The sequence below is a fragment of the Apostichopus japonicus genome, chromosome 12 (genome assembly GCF_037975245.1).
Source record: "Apostichopus japonicus isolate 1M-3 chromosome 12, ASM3797524v1, whole genome shotgun sequence".
NCBI lineage: Eukaryota > Metazoa > Echinodermata > Holothuroidea > Aspidochirotida > Stichopodidae > Apostichopus > Apostichopus japonicus.
Genome location: NC_092572.1, coordinates 12299434 through 12311986, shown reverse-complemented (window position 1 = coordinate 12311986; position 12553 = coordinate 12299434). Strand labels below are relative to the sequence as shown.

At 38.9% G+C, this 12553-nt stretch overlaps 1 long non-coding RNA gene across 1 annotated transcript; it reads right to left on the bottom strand.

Moving 5' to 3' along the window:
* Nucleotides 1-1783: 1783 nt before the first annotated feature.
* On the bottom strand, nt 1784-6825 carry LOC139977514 (uncharacterized). The gene is made up of 3 exons (XR_011796582.1): nt 5832-6825; nt 3919-4188; nt 1784-3143 (listed from the first exon to the last, which is right to left on the bottom strand). It is a non-coding gene; the product is annotated as an uncharacterized lncRNA (long non-coding RNA).
* Nucleotides 6826-12553: the final 5728 nt, after the last annotated feature.

Below are 12553 nucleotides of genomic sequence, written 5' to 3'. Positions count from 1 at the left end.
AATACGTCTCGTAATATACTATTAAAGTTACATCGTGAGTTATTAAAACTTTACCTGGAAAAAGGGGTGATTCTCATTTCCAATTCATGTAACATCAGAACAACAATTATATGCTCCTGTAGAGGCGAGGATCCAGGGGAGGGGTGACGGGGGGTTGAGGGTTGGGACGGCGGCTGTGCGCACTCTTCCTTAATTTCAATCCCATATCAAACAATTAAAAGTATTTATTAGCATAACCTGGCGTGTAGACCTAATTATAGTCAAAAGTTTTGCCGAGGAGGGGGGGGGGGAGGGGATTGGTGAGCCTCAGACCATCTACATGGGAGCCGGGTTCAACGAACCCAGTAACACACCTCTTTGTTGGTATGAATCTTGAGTCGGTCCTTGCTCTATGTGCTTTCAACTTATTGGCTGTTCCACTACTTTAATGTAGTATTTGAACGTTTCAGTTAGTAAAGGTGTGATATTTGTTCTATATTATTTTTGCAGGTCATTTCCCGTTATAGTAAATACCTACAACTACGTGTTCTTAACGCGACGTACGGTTCAGTAAAAGCAGGATACCCCGACACAGGTGTGAGATCGGGTGGGGGTGAGGGATCGGGGTAGTCCGACAAATGTTCAATGGTGAGTGACGTCACTGATGTGAAGATTATTTTGGGTTGCTCCCTGTAAGGTTGTGATACCAGAAAGTAAAAAAACAAGAGCAAAATAAAAGTAAATCAACTTCTTATCTAGCTTGCGGATTGACATATTTACCACCAACCTTTCCAAGTTTTGCTTTCATCAAAAGACCACACTCTTGTATTAATGGTATTATGACTTTCAATCACGTTGAAATTGACGCCTTTTGCATGGAAATCGTTTTTGTGATTTTTGTTTGGGGGCCCGGGCGGGGGAGGAGGGGATATGGGGCTGTGACAGCGCTCCCTCTGTATGTGCCCCCTGTAAGCCCTATTATGATAATGTTTGAAATCTGTGTTTCGTGTGAATGCCACTTCTATATAATACATATATCGGTATATGTTCAAGGAGTTGCTGTTCAAAATACCCAATGTTCCTGGAAGATATATTGCCCTGTTCATCCCTCAACGGACCCATATGTAACCTTGGTAAGCTTTGTCCAATTTCCCTTTAAACAAATTACAGACTGCCAATTTTAGGAAAAAATCCTGAAATTATCGGTTGAAATGATCAGCAACGCTATGGTATATAAGTTCCCGATAACTATCATTTCTATGACAGAATGTTGAAGCTGTGTGATTGACGTTTCGTTTAAATATGTATATTAATTGCTTATATCTGTGGTGGTAAAACAGTCTTATTTACTAAGCTTGTATACAGAATAACGACCCTTTCTTCAAGTCCATGGCGCGCCGAATTAATTAGGCGGGTATGACCTCAAACGAGTGGAGGTGTATTAGTGGTAGGAGGAAGGGGGGGGCGTGAATGGTAAGGAAGAAAGGTACATGAAGAGGGTGGGTGTGGTGGTGGTGGGGGGGGGGGGAGGCGGTGGTGAATCCTTCAGAAGCACAATTCTTGATAACAATATGCAATGTCAATAAATGATATGAGGTGCACCAGTTTCCTTTCCTTTTCAACGTCCACGCGGTTGCGCCCATCCGCACCCCGTCACCTCGGACAATGCGACTCGCCAATTTCAGCGTGTGAATGAATTTGAAATTATCATTTGCAAATCATATATTTAAATATTGTGTCTCTCCTTAATAAAACTTTAATTTAATAATTGTAATACAACAGTTATAAGGAACCCCCCCCCCCCCACCAAAAAAAAAAAAGAAAAAAAAAAGTTGTGCGGTTTGACATTAAAAGTAATTAATAGTTAGAGGGTCAGGTGATATGAAAAATACACGTAAAGTTATCTTAGCGTATACTTCTATATATAATGCATAACTCTTTAATTAACTTAGTATGACTAATTCTCAACATTAGCTGTATTTGTATAGTACACGCCATTGCTACTGCATTGCCTAGAGTATTCTACCAAATACTGACAGACAAGACTAAACAACAAAACAAAAACCCAACAAACCTACAGTACAGGTGTGATTTAGCCCGGTCGTATGATGATAATACCCTACATCAGAAACAGCCACTTTGATTGCTGAGCCTCTGATGTAACAATACATAAGTCATCAAAGCTAAAAGCGAAAAAGTGAAGAAAAATATAATTTGAACTATTGTATATATTGAAATTGGTCTTTACTCTTTAACATATCAATGCAGTGACGGTCCCAGACATTTGCAAATGGGTGGGAAGGGGGGGGAGGATGCGGGTAAACTTTTTTAATGGATAGAAGGGTCACTCATTGATGGGGGGAGTGGGGGGGGGTATGGTCTCCTGCCATCTAACCTCTTGGAGATGCCACTGCATCAACGTATTCATTTTCGTCCGGAAGTCTTCCATTGATCCTGGCACTGGAAATGGCGCTCTTCTAGAAATGTCAAAAGGAAACGGTCATAAAGCTGTGACGGCTTCTTCACACAACTTGTCATATTAGATATAACCATGGAGGTAAAAACAGATACACTACAGAGATTATCACCTCGATTCGTATTAACGTCCGTAGCATCGAATCATATTGGTGCTTTTCGGATTTTCGGATCTCTTTCGCCACCTTGGTAGCGATCATCAGCAGGTTGAGTTAATTTCGTAATTTTAAAGTAAAGCATTCTAATCATTGTTATTGAGAAACCTAAGCTTACTAAATAGAGCCCAAACAGAAATACTTTAGCCACGAGCAAAGGACAACTTGGATCCGTTAGTAATGTCCAGATGTACCAGGTACCAATTAATAAACGAAATGTTAAAAATATTGCCACCAACACAAAATCGTTTATATGGTATAAGATATGATTTTTCATTTCTTTTTCACGCATGAACCAACGTATTAATAACAGAGGGGTACTGATCTCCGTACCGAAGAGCACATTCGTGCCTATTTCTGCGCAAACTCCACTGAGCAATGCGAGACAATGGATTATAATTGTTATAATGTGATGAATAATATTCAGAACATCTTTCTTCTCCGCCCAATGGATGACACACCAAAGGGTGTCGTAGCAAAAATAACCGAGAGAAAAACAGATTGTCACAAAAGCTGCAGGGTTGCTAGGCTGACCTGGAAATGTAAACAAATAAATTGAGTAAACATATGTTATGAATAATATAAATAATGTGAATAATATGAATACTGTGAAATAAAATGACAAAAACTACGAACATTTTGTTCTGTTTGAGAGAACATAGAAACTTGTCTACTCACAGACTGATGTTACATTGCCGTATCGATCATATTACGCGACGTGCGCATCCCCTTCTTCTCCCCACCTCCCCCTTCCCTCCCCTCCCCCTTCCCTCCCCTTCCCTCCCCCTTCCCTCCCCCTTCCCTCCCCCTCCCCCTTCCCTCCACTCCCCCTTCCCTCCACTCCCACTCCTCTCCCCTCCCCCTCCTCTCCCCTCCCCCTGTTACACAAAATAAGGTTGTAAATTAATCAATTTAAGACACCCTCCTTATTAATAAAGATTAATGAGCTAGTATACTAATGAATTTTAGAATTTGGAGTTAATAATCAAATATTTCGCCACCCAGACTTTTCAAGACTACAGAATATGCCCAACATGTAAAAAAAGGAAATATGAAAGTTCCGAGATTTTCGTCTTAATTTCATTGAACTGAAAGTTGGCTCTACCAGCGAATAAAGACTAACATTGCTTGAGAAAAGAAAAACGAAGAATAAGATCAAAAGAAAAGAAAAAAGGAAAAAGGGAAAAAAAATCAAATCAAATCATTGGCTAACAATTGTTACAAAATTCTTTGAAGTTCTCATCCAATGCAAGGTTTTTCGTCATGGAACAAAAATTTGAATATTCAGTTCTTAAAATCTTTGACTTACCTAAGTGTGTTAGTATCGGTGGGTTGAAACACACGATGCATATAAAACTCATAATTAATATCAACACGGAGAAGCACATCGCTACGATGTTAAAGTTCCATTCGCATCTCTTCGAAGGATTAAGTGAATTTATTAATTTGTAGAAGGCGCTCCAGAAACAAAAGGAAGCTACGACGCCAATGATGACGTAACTTAATATCAGTGAATTGTCCAAATCGCCAGTTTTCACCTGTACCATTTTATATTTTGGGGGAGTCGTATTTGCGATATCTGAAACAGGGTTCAAGAAGGTAAAATCAAGTTTATTATAGGCGATATCGAAACGCTTTAATGTAAGCTTATTGTATATAAGAATCATTTCTAAGTAAATCGAAGCCTCCCCCCCCCAAAAAAAAACTTAACAAAAACATCAACAATTAACAAAATCAATTCAAATACAAAAGGATATTGTTAGATCCATTTGTATGCCAATGTGCGGAACTCATCAATCGACGAATCAACATTAACTCATCGGTCAACAGGCCAACCCACATCCACGCCCTTCATAATTATGTACATTTTTTAACCCCCCCCCCACATCCTCCACACCTAAAGAAGAATGTTACTGGCTAATAAGACCATTACTAGGCTGGACCGGATTAAGGGAATTAAGGGAATGTGTGGTACTGACATTTTGTATGCGCTAAATATAGCAGCAAATTTGCTCTAAACAAGGTCCATATTAGAAAAATTTACAACGGGCCCATCTTCCGAGAAATCCTGGACCCGCCACTGCTTGTTGCAAATTTAAAATAAAAATGATTATCACTTCTGGTAGGCCTACTATCACTCTCCGGCGGAGCTCTATAGTTTCTCAACGGCACACGACTGGTTTAAAACAAAGACGCTGTCACTGAGGTCGACCCCTGTTTAAAATTAGCGCTAAATCTGGAAGGTCATGATGCCTATACATATGGGAAATTGTGAACATGGTAGCTATAATAGTATATAGATTACCTGTCCAAACATAAGCAAAACATTAGGGACAATGTCATCTTGTTGATTTACTGTTAAAGTCAATAGTCAAATTGTACACTTGTTAAACTACGACAATATCACTGCGTTAAGACTATGTATATATGCACGTATTCAACTTACTTGAAAAAAAGAGCAAACCCCCCCCCCCCCCCCAAAAAAAAAACAACAACAAAAAAACACATGTTATCGTCCGATCCTATAGTATTGACATACACAACGTTTTTTTACCCCCTGAAATTTTATCTTATCGATTCTGGTAGACTTTACTCTCCAGCTCAAGATTACACCAAACGAGTGATATTAGGAGTTTAGGCTATATAGCTTGCAGAATCTTCTATCGAGTTTGAATGTGTTTCATTTCATTCAATAAAGTTTATACTCTTCCGAGAATGGAGGTCTTACAGAGACATGGCTGTACGTGACGGTTTACATTTAATCCCTGTAATAAAGGTTCCCGGAAATTCTATGAAAAGAGAGATACATTTAGTGATAGTATTTCTCATTTGTTTCTCCAGAAATAACCGTATCCCAATGTGTATATACCGTTTCGCTAGACATATACACATATCTATGTTTTTCAGACCAGTTTTCGTCAACCTCGGGTTGAGGTTGGGGGGGGGGGGGGTGCCGCCCATAATCGGCTTCCAGCGACCTTGCACGGTAGGGCCAGAGTGGGACCGGTTTTACACTTTTAGTGTTGGAGCTTACATAACGAAAACCTAGTAAAGAGCAGTATAGGCGATTTAAGTAGGCACGTATACTCTCTGAAAGTTGTTACGAAGTTTGAGATAAGAAAGAAGAAATCGAGGAGTAAAAACACATATCAATTGAACAACTAAATGGCTTGTTTACTAAAAGTGAATACACCATGAGACTGAATTAAATGTTTTCGTTACCTCTGTGAAATATATCCCAGGGGAGATTGGATCCGTCGTAATACACTGAGAGATCCCCCGACCTTTTCGCTGACGAGAATGTCGTTATAATATCTTAGGCAGGATCAAACAAAACCATCAGATATGGCGGGTCAGTGGCGGTGCGGATCGCTTTTGGTCAGTCCACCATCGTGTCGGAACGAACATGAATTCGAATCTGCCGTGTTATACTTCCATGTTTTCAAAACAAAAACTCGAGTTTCCCTTTGTAAATAACAAAACTTGCATTTGCTCTTATAATTATGAATTTTTGGTTTTTGCTTCAAACGATCGGAATTAGAAATTATTTTCAAAGCTGTTGTAAATAACATACCGTTATAACAGATGACAAACACTATGAGAACGGTTCATATCATACACAACTGATCCATATTCCATTTAGAGCTAATCAGGCATGCAAGGACCTTTGGAGAATTGTAAACAATTTCATGTCACTCAGTTGGTCCAATTCGGGTAAAAGAGCTGGTCATATTTGACAAATATATGGATTCGGCGGTCTGTAGACTAGCATTTCACCAATTCTTGCCAGTTTTTTAATAACCAAAAAACTGACAAAAAGTATTATTAAACACGACACGAAAACAAAAAGATGACTTTTGTTTGTTACAGATATAAAAACAAATATGCCATTTTTCGATAAATTAGGTAATGACCTCTTTATTCCTGACAAAAAAAGATTATCTTCTATTTTAGAACACGCAGTCGGCTGGTCGGTTCAATTCAGGTCCAAATCGGTCATAAGATCGAAATGGATTCGAGTCTGCATGTGTTTGACCAGTCCTTGCCAGCCAGGGAAATTATATACTCTGACAGAGTATATCAGTTTCCCTGTTCTGCCCATAAAACAGAAGAACACGCGGTTAATGCATGTTATCCTACAGAACTGGGTCATACCATAAAGATCGAAAGCCATTGTTAGGTCAGCATATAGACTATATACAGGTACTCCACGATATATAACAGTATCATCAGTTCATGAAGATCTCGTGCCAGATTTAACGAACTCCTATCACGATATTAGTTGATCTGATTTGGAGGACAAAGTCCAACAATCAAGGTAAATCGTTGGAGGTCAGATAAGTTGATTTAATTAACATCTTTCGGCGTTCCTCATTCTTGTTGAATCGTCACGGTGACCGGCAGGCGCGTAGCCAAGGAGGTGGGGGCGAAGGGGGCGATCGATTCCCCCCCCCCTTGGGCATATTTTTGTTGTATGTTTTTATGATATCGTTATTAATTTCAAACTTAGATGCAACTTACAAGGCCTGGAAAGTGCCATTTCCAGCGATCTGGGAGGCATTTTCAGCCAAAATTCCCTTGTACGCGTGAGTTGGCGCTACGCTTAGATAGTTTTCAACGCCGAATCTACTGCTCTGATAGTTTGCCTACAGGTTCGCCCCTCCCTTGGCAAATTCCTCGCTACCCGCCTGGTGACCGGTATATCGTCATAGTGATGACTGGTATAGGCTTACCTACATCTATATGGTTTATGTGGTATCTTTATTTAATGTAATTTACATTTCAATCATGAAATTAACTTCGAAGCAAAAAGCTACAAGGGTAAAAACCAAATTAACAGGCAGTAGTGTTGAAATTACAACCACGCCCACGTACAAACCACTGCGGAGAAAATATATCAGGGTGGTGGCGGGATGGGGGGGGGGGCTGGTGCCTCCGTCCCTGTGTTGGGGCCGTAGGTATATATAGACAACTCTTCTTTGGTTGGTATTCTGCCATACATTATCTTGCTGGGGTTGCCAGCCTGCAGTTCCTCCGAGAACAATGTAGCGGCCATGGGTTTGACCTTTAGGCTATGTAGCCATGATTTCTTCCAGTTTTCAGCTTTGGAATATTCTAATTCGGTACTGTTGTGTTGAATATTTTTGTCGGGTTGGGCATGCTTATGATTGTTAATAATAATGTTACAAATGTGTGATGGAACAGTGCAATTATATGAATATGAATATTGCCGGGCCGTAATAAACACTAAATTATGATTTGTATATTTTGTTTTAAGTAATGTTAAAATTATGAAGATATGAGAAAACGACATTAAACCTTTGGAATGTCCCTGAATGAGGATAATATTTCATTATTATATATTTCAATATTTTGCAAGGTATACGGAAATACGTTATTTACAAATTAGACACAAATAAAATATAAAAAAAAATAAAAAAATACGAAGAGACAAATCAAGAATATTACAATAATTCCTGAGAAATTATAACCATGAAGGTACACAAATAATCAAAGAGATTCAAAAAAACATATTTACTAAGGAATTATATGTTGGGAATTGCTTTTTTCTTTGGAAAAAAAAAGAGATAGATAAGCAAAGGAGGAAATAATACAAAAACCAGGAACAAAAGAAAGCATTTAAGAAAGTAATACGAAATGACTGAATGTTAAAAAATAAAGAGATACATAATCATAATGTTATGAATAAACCCTCAGTAATGTTATTATAAATATATATTACTAATCAGCAGTCCAGTTGTATTTAATGAGGAGATGAAAATTTGGGTTGGGGTTCATGAAATGTTTCCATCCTCGAACTACTCGCCCCCACCCCCAAACACACCCTACCCAACGAACCTCACTTCAATATCCCTTGAAATATTTCATTCACACCAACTATACGTTCTCACAGAAACAAAATATCAAAATGAAGCACATTTCATCTCTACCAAAGCCCCCTCAACCCCCCCCCCCCCCACTAACCTCTCTCTCTATCTAAACCAAAACAAAACTTACAACAAGAAAAGAAGCGACGCCAGTCGATGAAACTAGGATTTCAGATTTTTACAGAACCATACTCTGCTAACCATATCAAGACAATGTACCTTATCTGTAAGTCCGTCCTTGCTGATTATAATGATAAAAATGTGACATGATTGGTCCATGTTTATTCATGATTGTTTTATCACGTGATGTAGATTCTATTCTATATATACATCGGTACACCAGTCCTCGTATAACCATCTCTTGTAAACAACTTTTCACATAAGTTGATTGCAAAGTCTGGCAATTGAAAAAAAAAACTGGTCACGGCGTTCAACAGCGTCAAGTGGGACATGACATGGGGAGAAGAGGGGGGGGTGGGCGAGGCTTCTGGGGGCCATGACCGCCTTTTGTCTCTCCTAAATTTCAAAAAACCGGCGCACGTCGTCGGGGATCCATCCATGGCTATTATATTACACACTTGCAATTGATCAAACTGAGTCGCGGCCCTGACAGTTATAGCTATTCACATTAGCCAATAGTTTTAGTTGAGTTTGTGGTGAGTTGAAATTGATGTCTACTGCTGTCGAAACTTTTTCATCTCCGTGATGGAGGTACTCGACAGTCGGCCGGCTTAACTTCTTTATTTTAAAATAGACCATCCTACAAAGTGAAACGGCAAAGCCCAAACTGATCAAGTAGATGCTTAAAAGAAACAATTTCGTCACGGTCATAGGCGGACATTTTGGATCCGTGAGTAATGTCCAGATATACCATGTACCAATTCCTAACCGAAATGTTAAAAACAAAAAAACGAATACAAAATCGTTGATATGGTATAATATATGGTTTTTCATTTCTTTCTCCCGCATGAACCAACGAGCTAAGAGTAAAGGGGTACTAATTTCCGTACCGAAAAGCACATTCGTGCCTATTTCTGCGCAAACTCCACTGAACAATGCAAGACAATGGATGAGAATTGTTATAATGTGATGAATAATATTCGGAACATCTTTCTTCTCCGCCCAATGGATGACACACCAAAGGGTGTCGTAGCAAAAATAACCGAGAGTAAAACAAAGCGTCCTAAATGCTGCAGGGTTGCTAGGCTGACCTGAACAAAAGAAAGAAGGAAAAGGCAGAAAAGAAAAGAAATGGAATTAAATATAATTTAATATTTATAAAATAAACTGTCAACAGTGAACTATGTTGTACTTGGATTTGAATAATTAACAGAAATTAATTTGTCTAACCAGTTGTAACAAGTTTGTAATATAAAAGTGGAAACTGCATGCCAGATCAAGATTGCTTGTTTCATTGTGGAAATATGTTGCATTGTTTTGAAAACGAGTTGCTGTCGAGTTTAATACTGTTTGTCTGTGGCTATATATAGCTGAGTCAGTGGCGTCACCAAAGCAGCTAACATGTGACTTAACTGGGTTACTTTTTTTAATTATGTTAGTGTATGTACCTCTATGTACAGAGTTTTGCTTAAACTTGCAAATAATTTACAGGGTAATTTCGTTCAATGTTTGATAAATTGAGTACGGATAGTATATATGTTCCATCGACAGGCTTCTTGGGCAATGACATTTTAAGAAGGAAAACTCTGGTCAGATACGACCCGATTTAAGTAAACAATTTTACACAAAAAAAAAATCATACGTTGATTTTGTTACATTGAAGAAATCTTTGAAACAAATCTTATATTTTCAATTTGTTTGTTGAGGGGGGGGGGGGGTGAGCGGGGCAGGGGTGTGCATGGGGGTTGCACCCTACACTTGTCGACCTTAAATGGCCTAGTTATTTCTGACTATCTTCTATAATAGCCAAATATTATGTAATGAACATTTAAAAAAAAAAACCCGAATTATTGTTGAAAGTTTTGACTAACCCAAGTTTGTAAGTAGTGGTGGGTTGAAACACACGATACATATGAAACTCATAATGACAATTAACACGGAGAAACACATCGCTACGATGTTAAAGTTCCATTCGCATCCCTTGGAAGGATTAAGCGAATTTATTAGTTTGTAGAAGATGCTCCAGAAACACAAAGAAATTGTGACGCCTATGATAATGTGACTAAATATCGTAGAATCGTCAAAAGCTCCCATTTTTAGCTGCTGCTGTTCTAGACGTCCTTGTTCCATTGTGACTTATATCTTCTCTTCTTAGATTTCCGTTGCGATATCTGAACAAACATATTGGCCTATAAAGCAACAGAAAAATAATAATCATCATAAGTAGTGGTTGTCGAAAGTTTTATTTTTTGTGTTTAAAGGACCGTCCTAAAAAAAACAAAGAATAGGGAAGATGAAAAGCAAACAATAATATCATTGTCATCATCATGATGATGGGTGTAGGGGTGGGCAGGGGGAGGGTGGGACTAAAGGATATGGTGGCGATGTATGTAGAACCTCTACAGCAGGGGTTCCCTAACTGGGGTGCATGAACCCACAGAGGGTGCGTGAGTCCATCCCAGGGGTTTCGTGAGACGTTTCTGAAAGTTAAATCTAGAGTACTTTTTGCTGAACTAAAATCTGATATATCATATAATTTAGTAATGTACAAAAGTCGTACCTATCGACAAACTCTATTCGCGTTCCATACGCATATGTTGCCATAGTAGTACCGTACCGTACATGTGAAAAATAACTGAATTATGAAACAGACACAGGCCGCATGTCTTTGGTGAAATTTGTGTAGCCTACGCATGACAGTACGTCGTGAAGATAAATAGCTGAGAAAGTAACTGAAAGGTTGGCCAAAGTAATGTTATTATTTTGGAAATTCCAGATGACCTCCATTTTGCCCGACACAAAGCAAAGTTAGCATAAATTCGTGCTTGAAAATTGTTGTTGAGTGACAACATGCAGTCACTAGCCAGTTTTAACATGATAGGCTATACCAGTTCAATATCACATTATGAACTTGATCTTTTACGAAGCACTGTCATGCGTAATATAGTATAATAATGACAGATCGTGTCTGGAAAAGTTGGGGTTTCGTGGACAACTCTGACATCCACAGAGGGTTCGTGAGGGCCGGATAAAGTTAGGGAAACCCTGCTCTACAGCCCCACGAGATTACACCGTGATTGTCGCTATATATGCATATAACATGTACCTATTATTGTAAGATAATAAACCAGCCAAGTTTTTGTTTGCCCATAAGAGGGCTGTCAACCGTATATAAGTCTATTGATTGGTATGTTTACTCGGAACGTCGTATAGTCTATATATACATGGACTGACGCTATAGATCATATAAGTGTGATTCAACACACAGTTTTTGCATTAATATACTCAATAAAACTTAACTGTACTCACCTTAAAGAGTCTAAGTAGGCCAATATATACAGAACTACAGAACCAGTTTGTTTTGCTTTCCTTCTGAGGTTTATCTGGTAGACTTTACTCTTCAGTTCAAGATAAAGGCCACTGCAAGATTGTGACATGTGTAGGCTATACGCAACATTGAAACCATATGTTTAATGGTATAGCGGGCTATAACTTACGGGTTCTCTACACCAAATGATGCGAAACGCACTCTACATGAGGTTCCTGCAGTAAGGTATTCCTGTGAATATTTCTAATTGACCTGCTATAGGAGCCGTACCGGGCTCGGCTCGAACAGAGGTTGTCATTCTGACCATGCATTTCTATGAACAGAAGATTATCGTTACATGCAATAAGTTGTTCGTAGAAGAGGTTTTATTCTTCATTAGCTTGTCTATTCTGTGTACCGTCTAAACTCACAAGCGGATAATTGTTGTTGCCGAACCTGAAGCATTATCTATAGAGGCCCTTGTAGTGCCTGGAGCGGCACGGGTCGCGATGGAGTAAACAATGGCAAGCAGGGGGTTTTTGTTCGATGCTTTTAAAAGGGAGTGAAGACTCGCGCACAAAGAAACGTCTGATGCCGGTAATCTGACCTAGTTTCGAATGAGTTGTAAC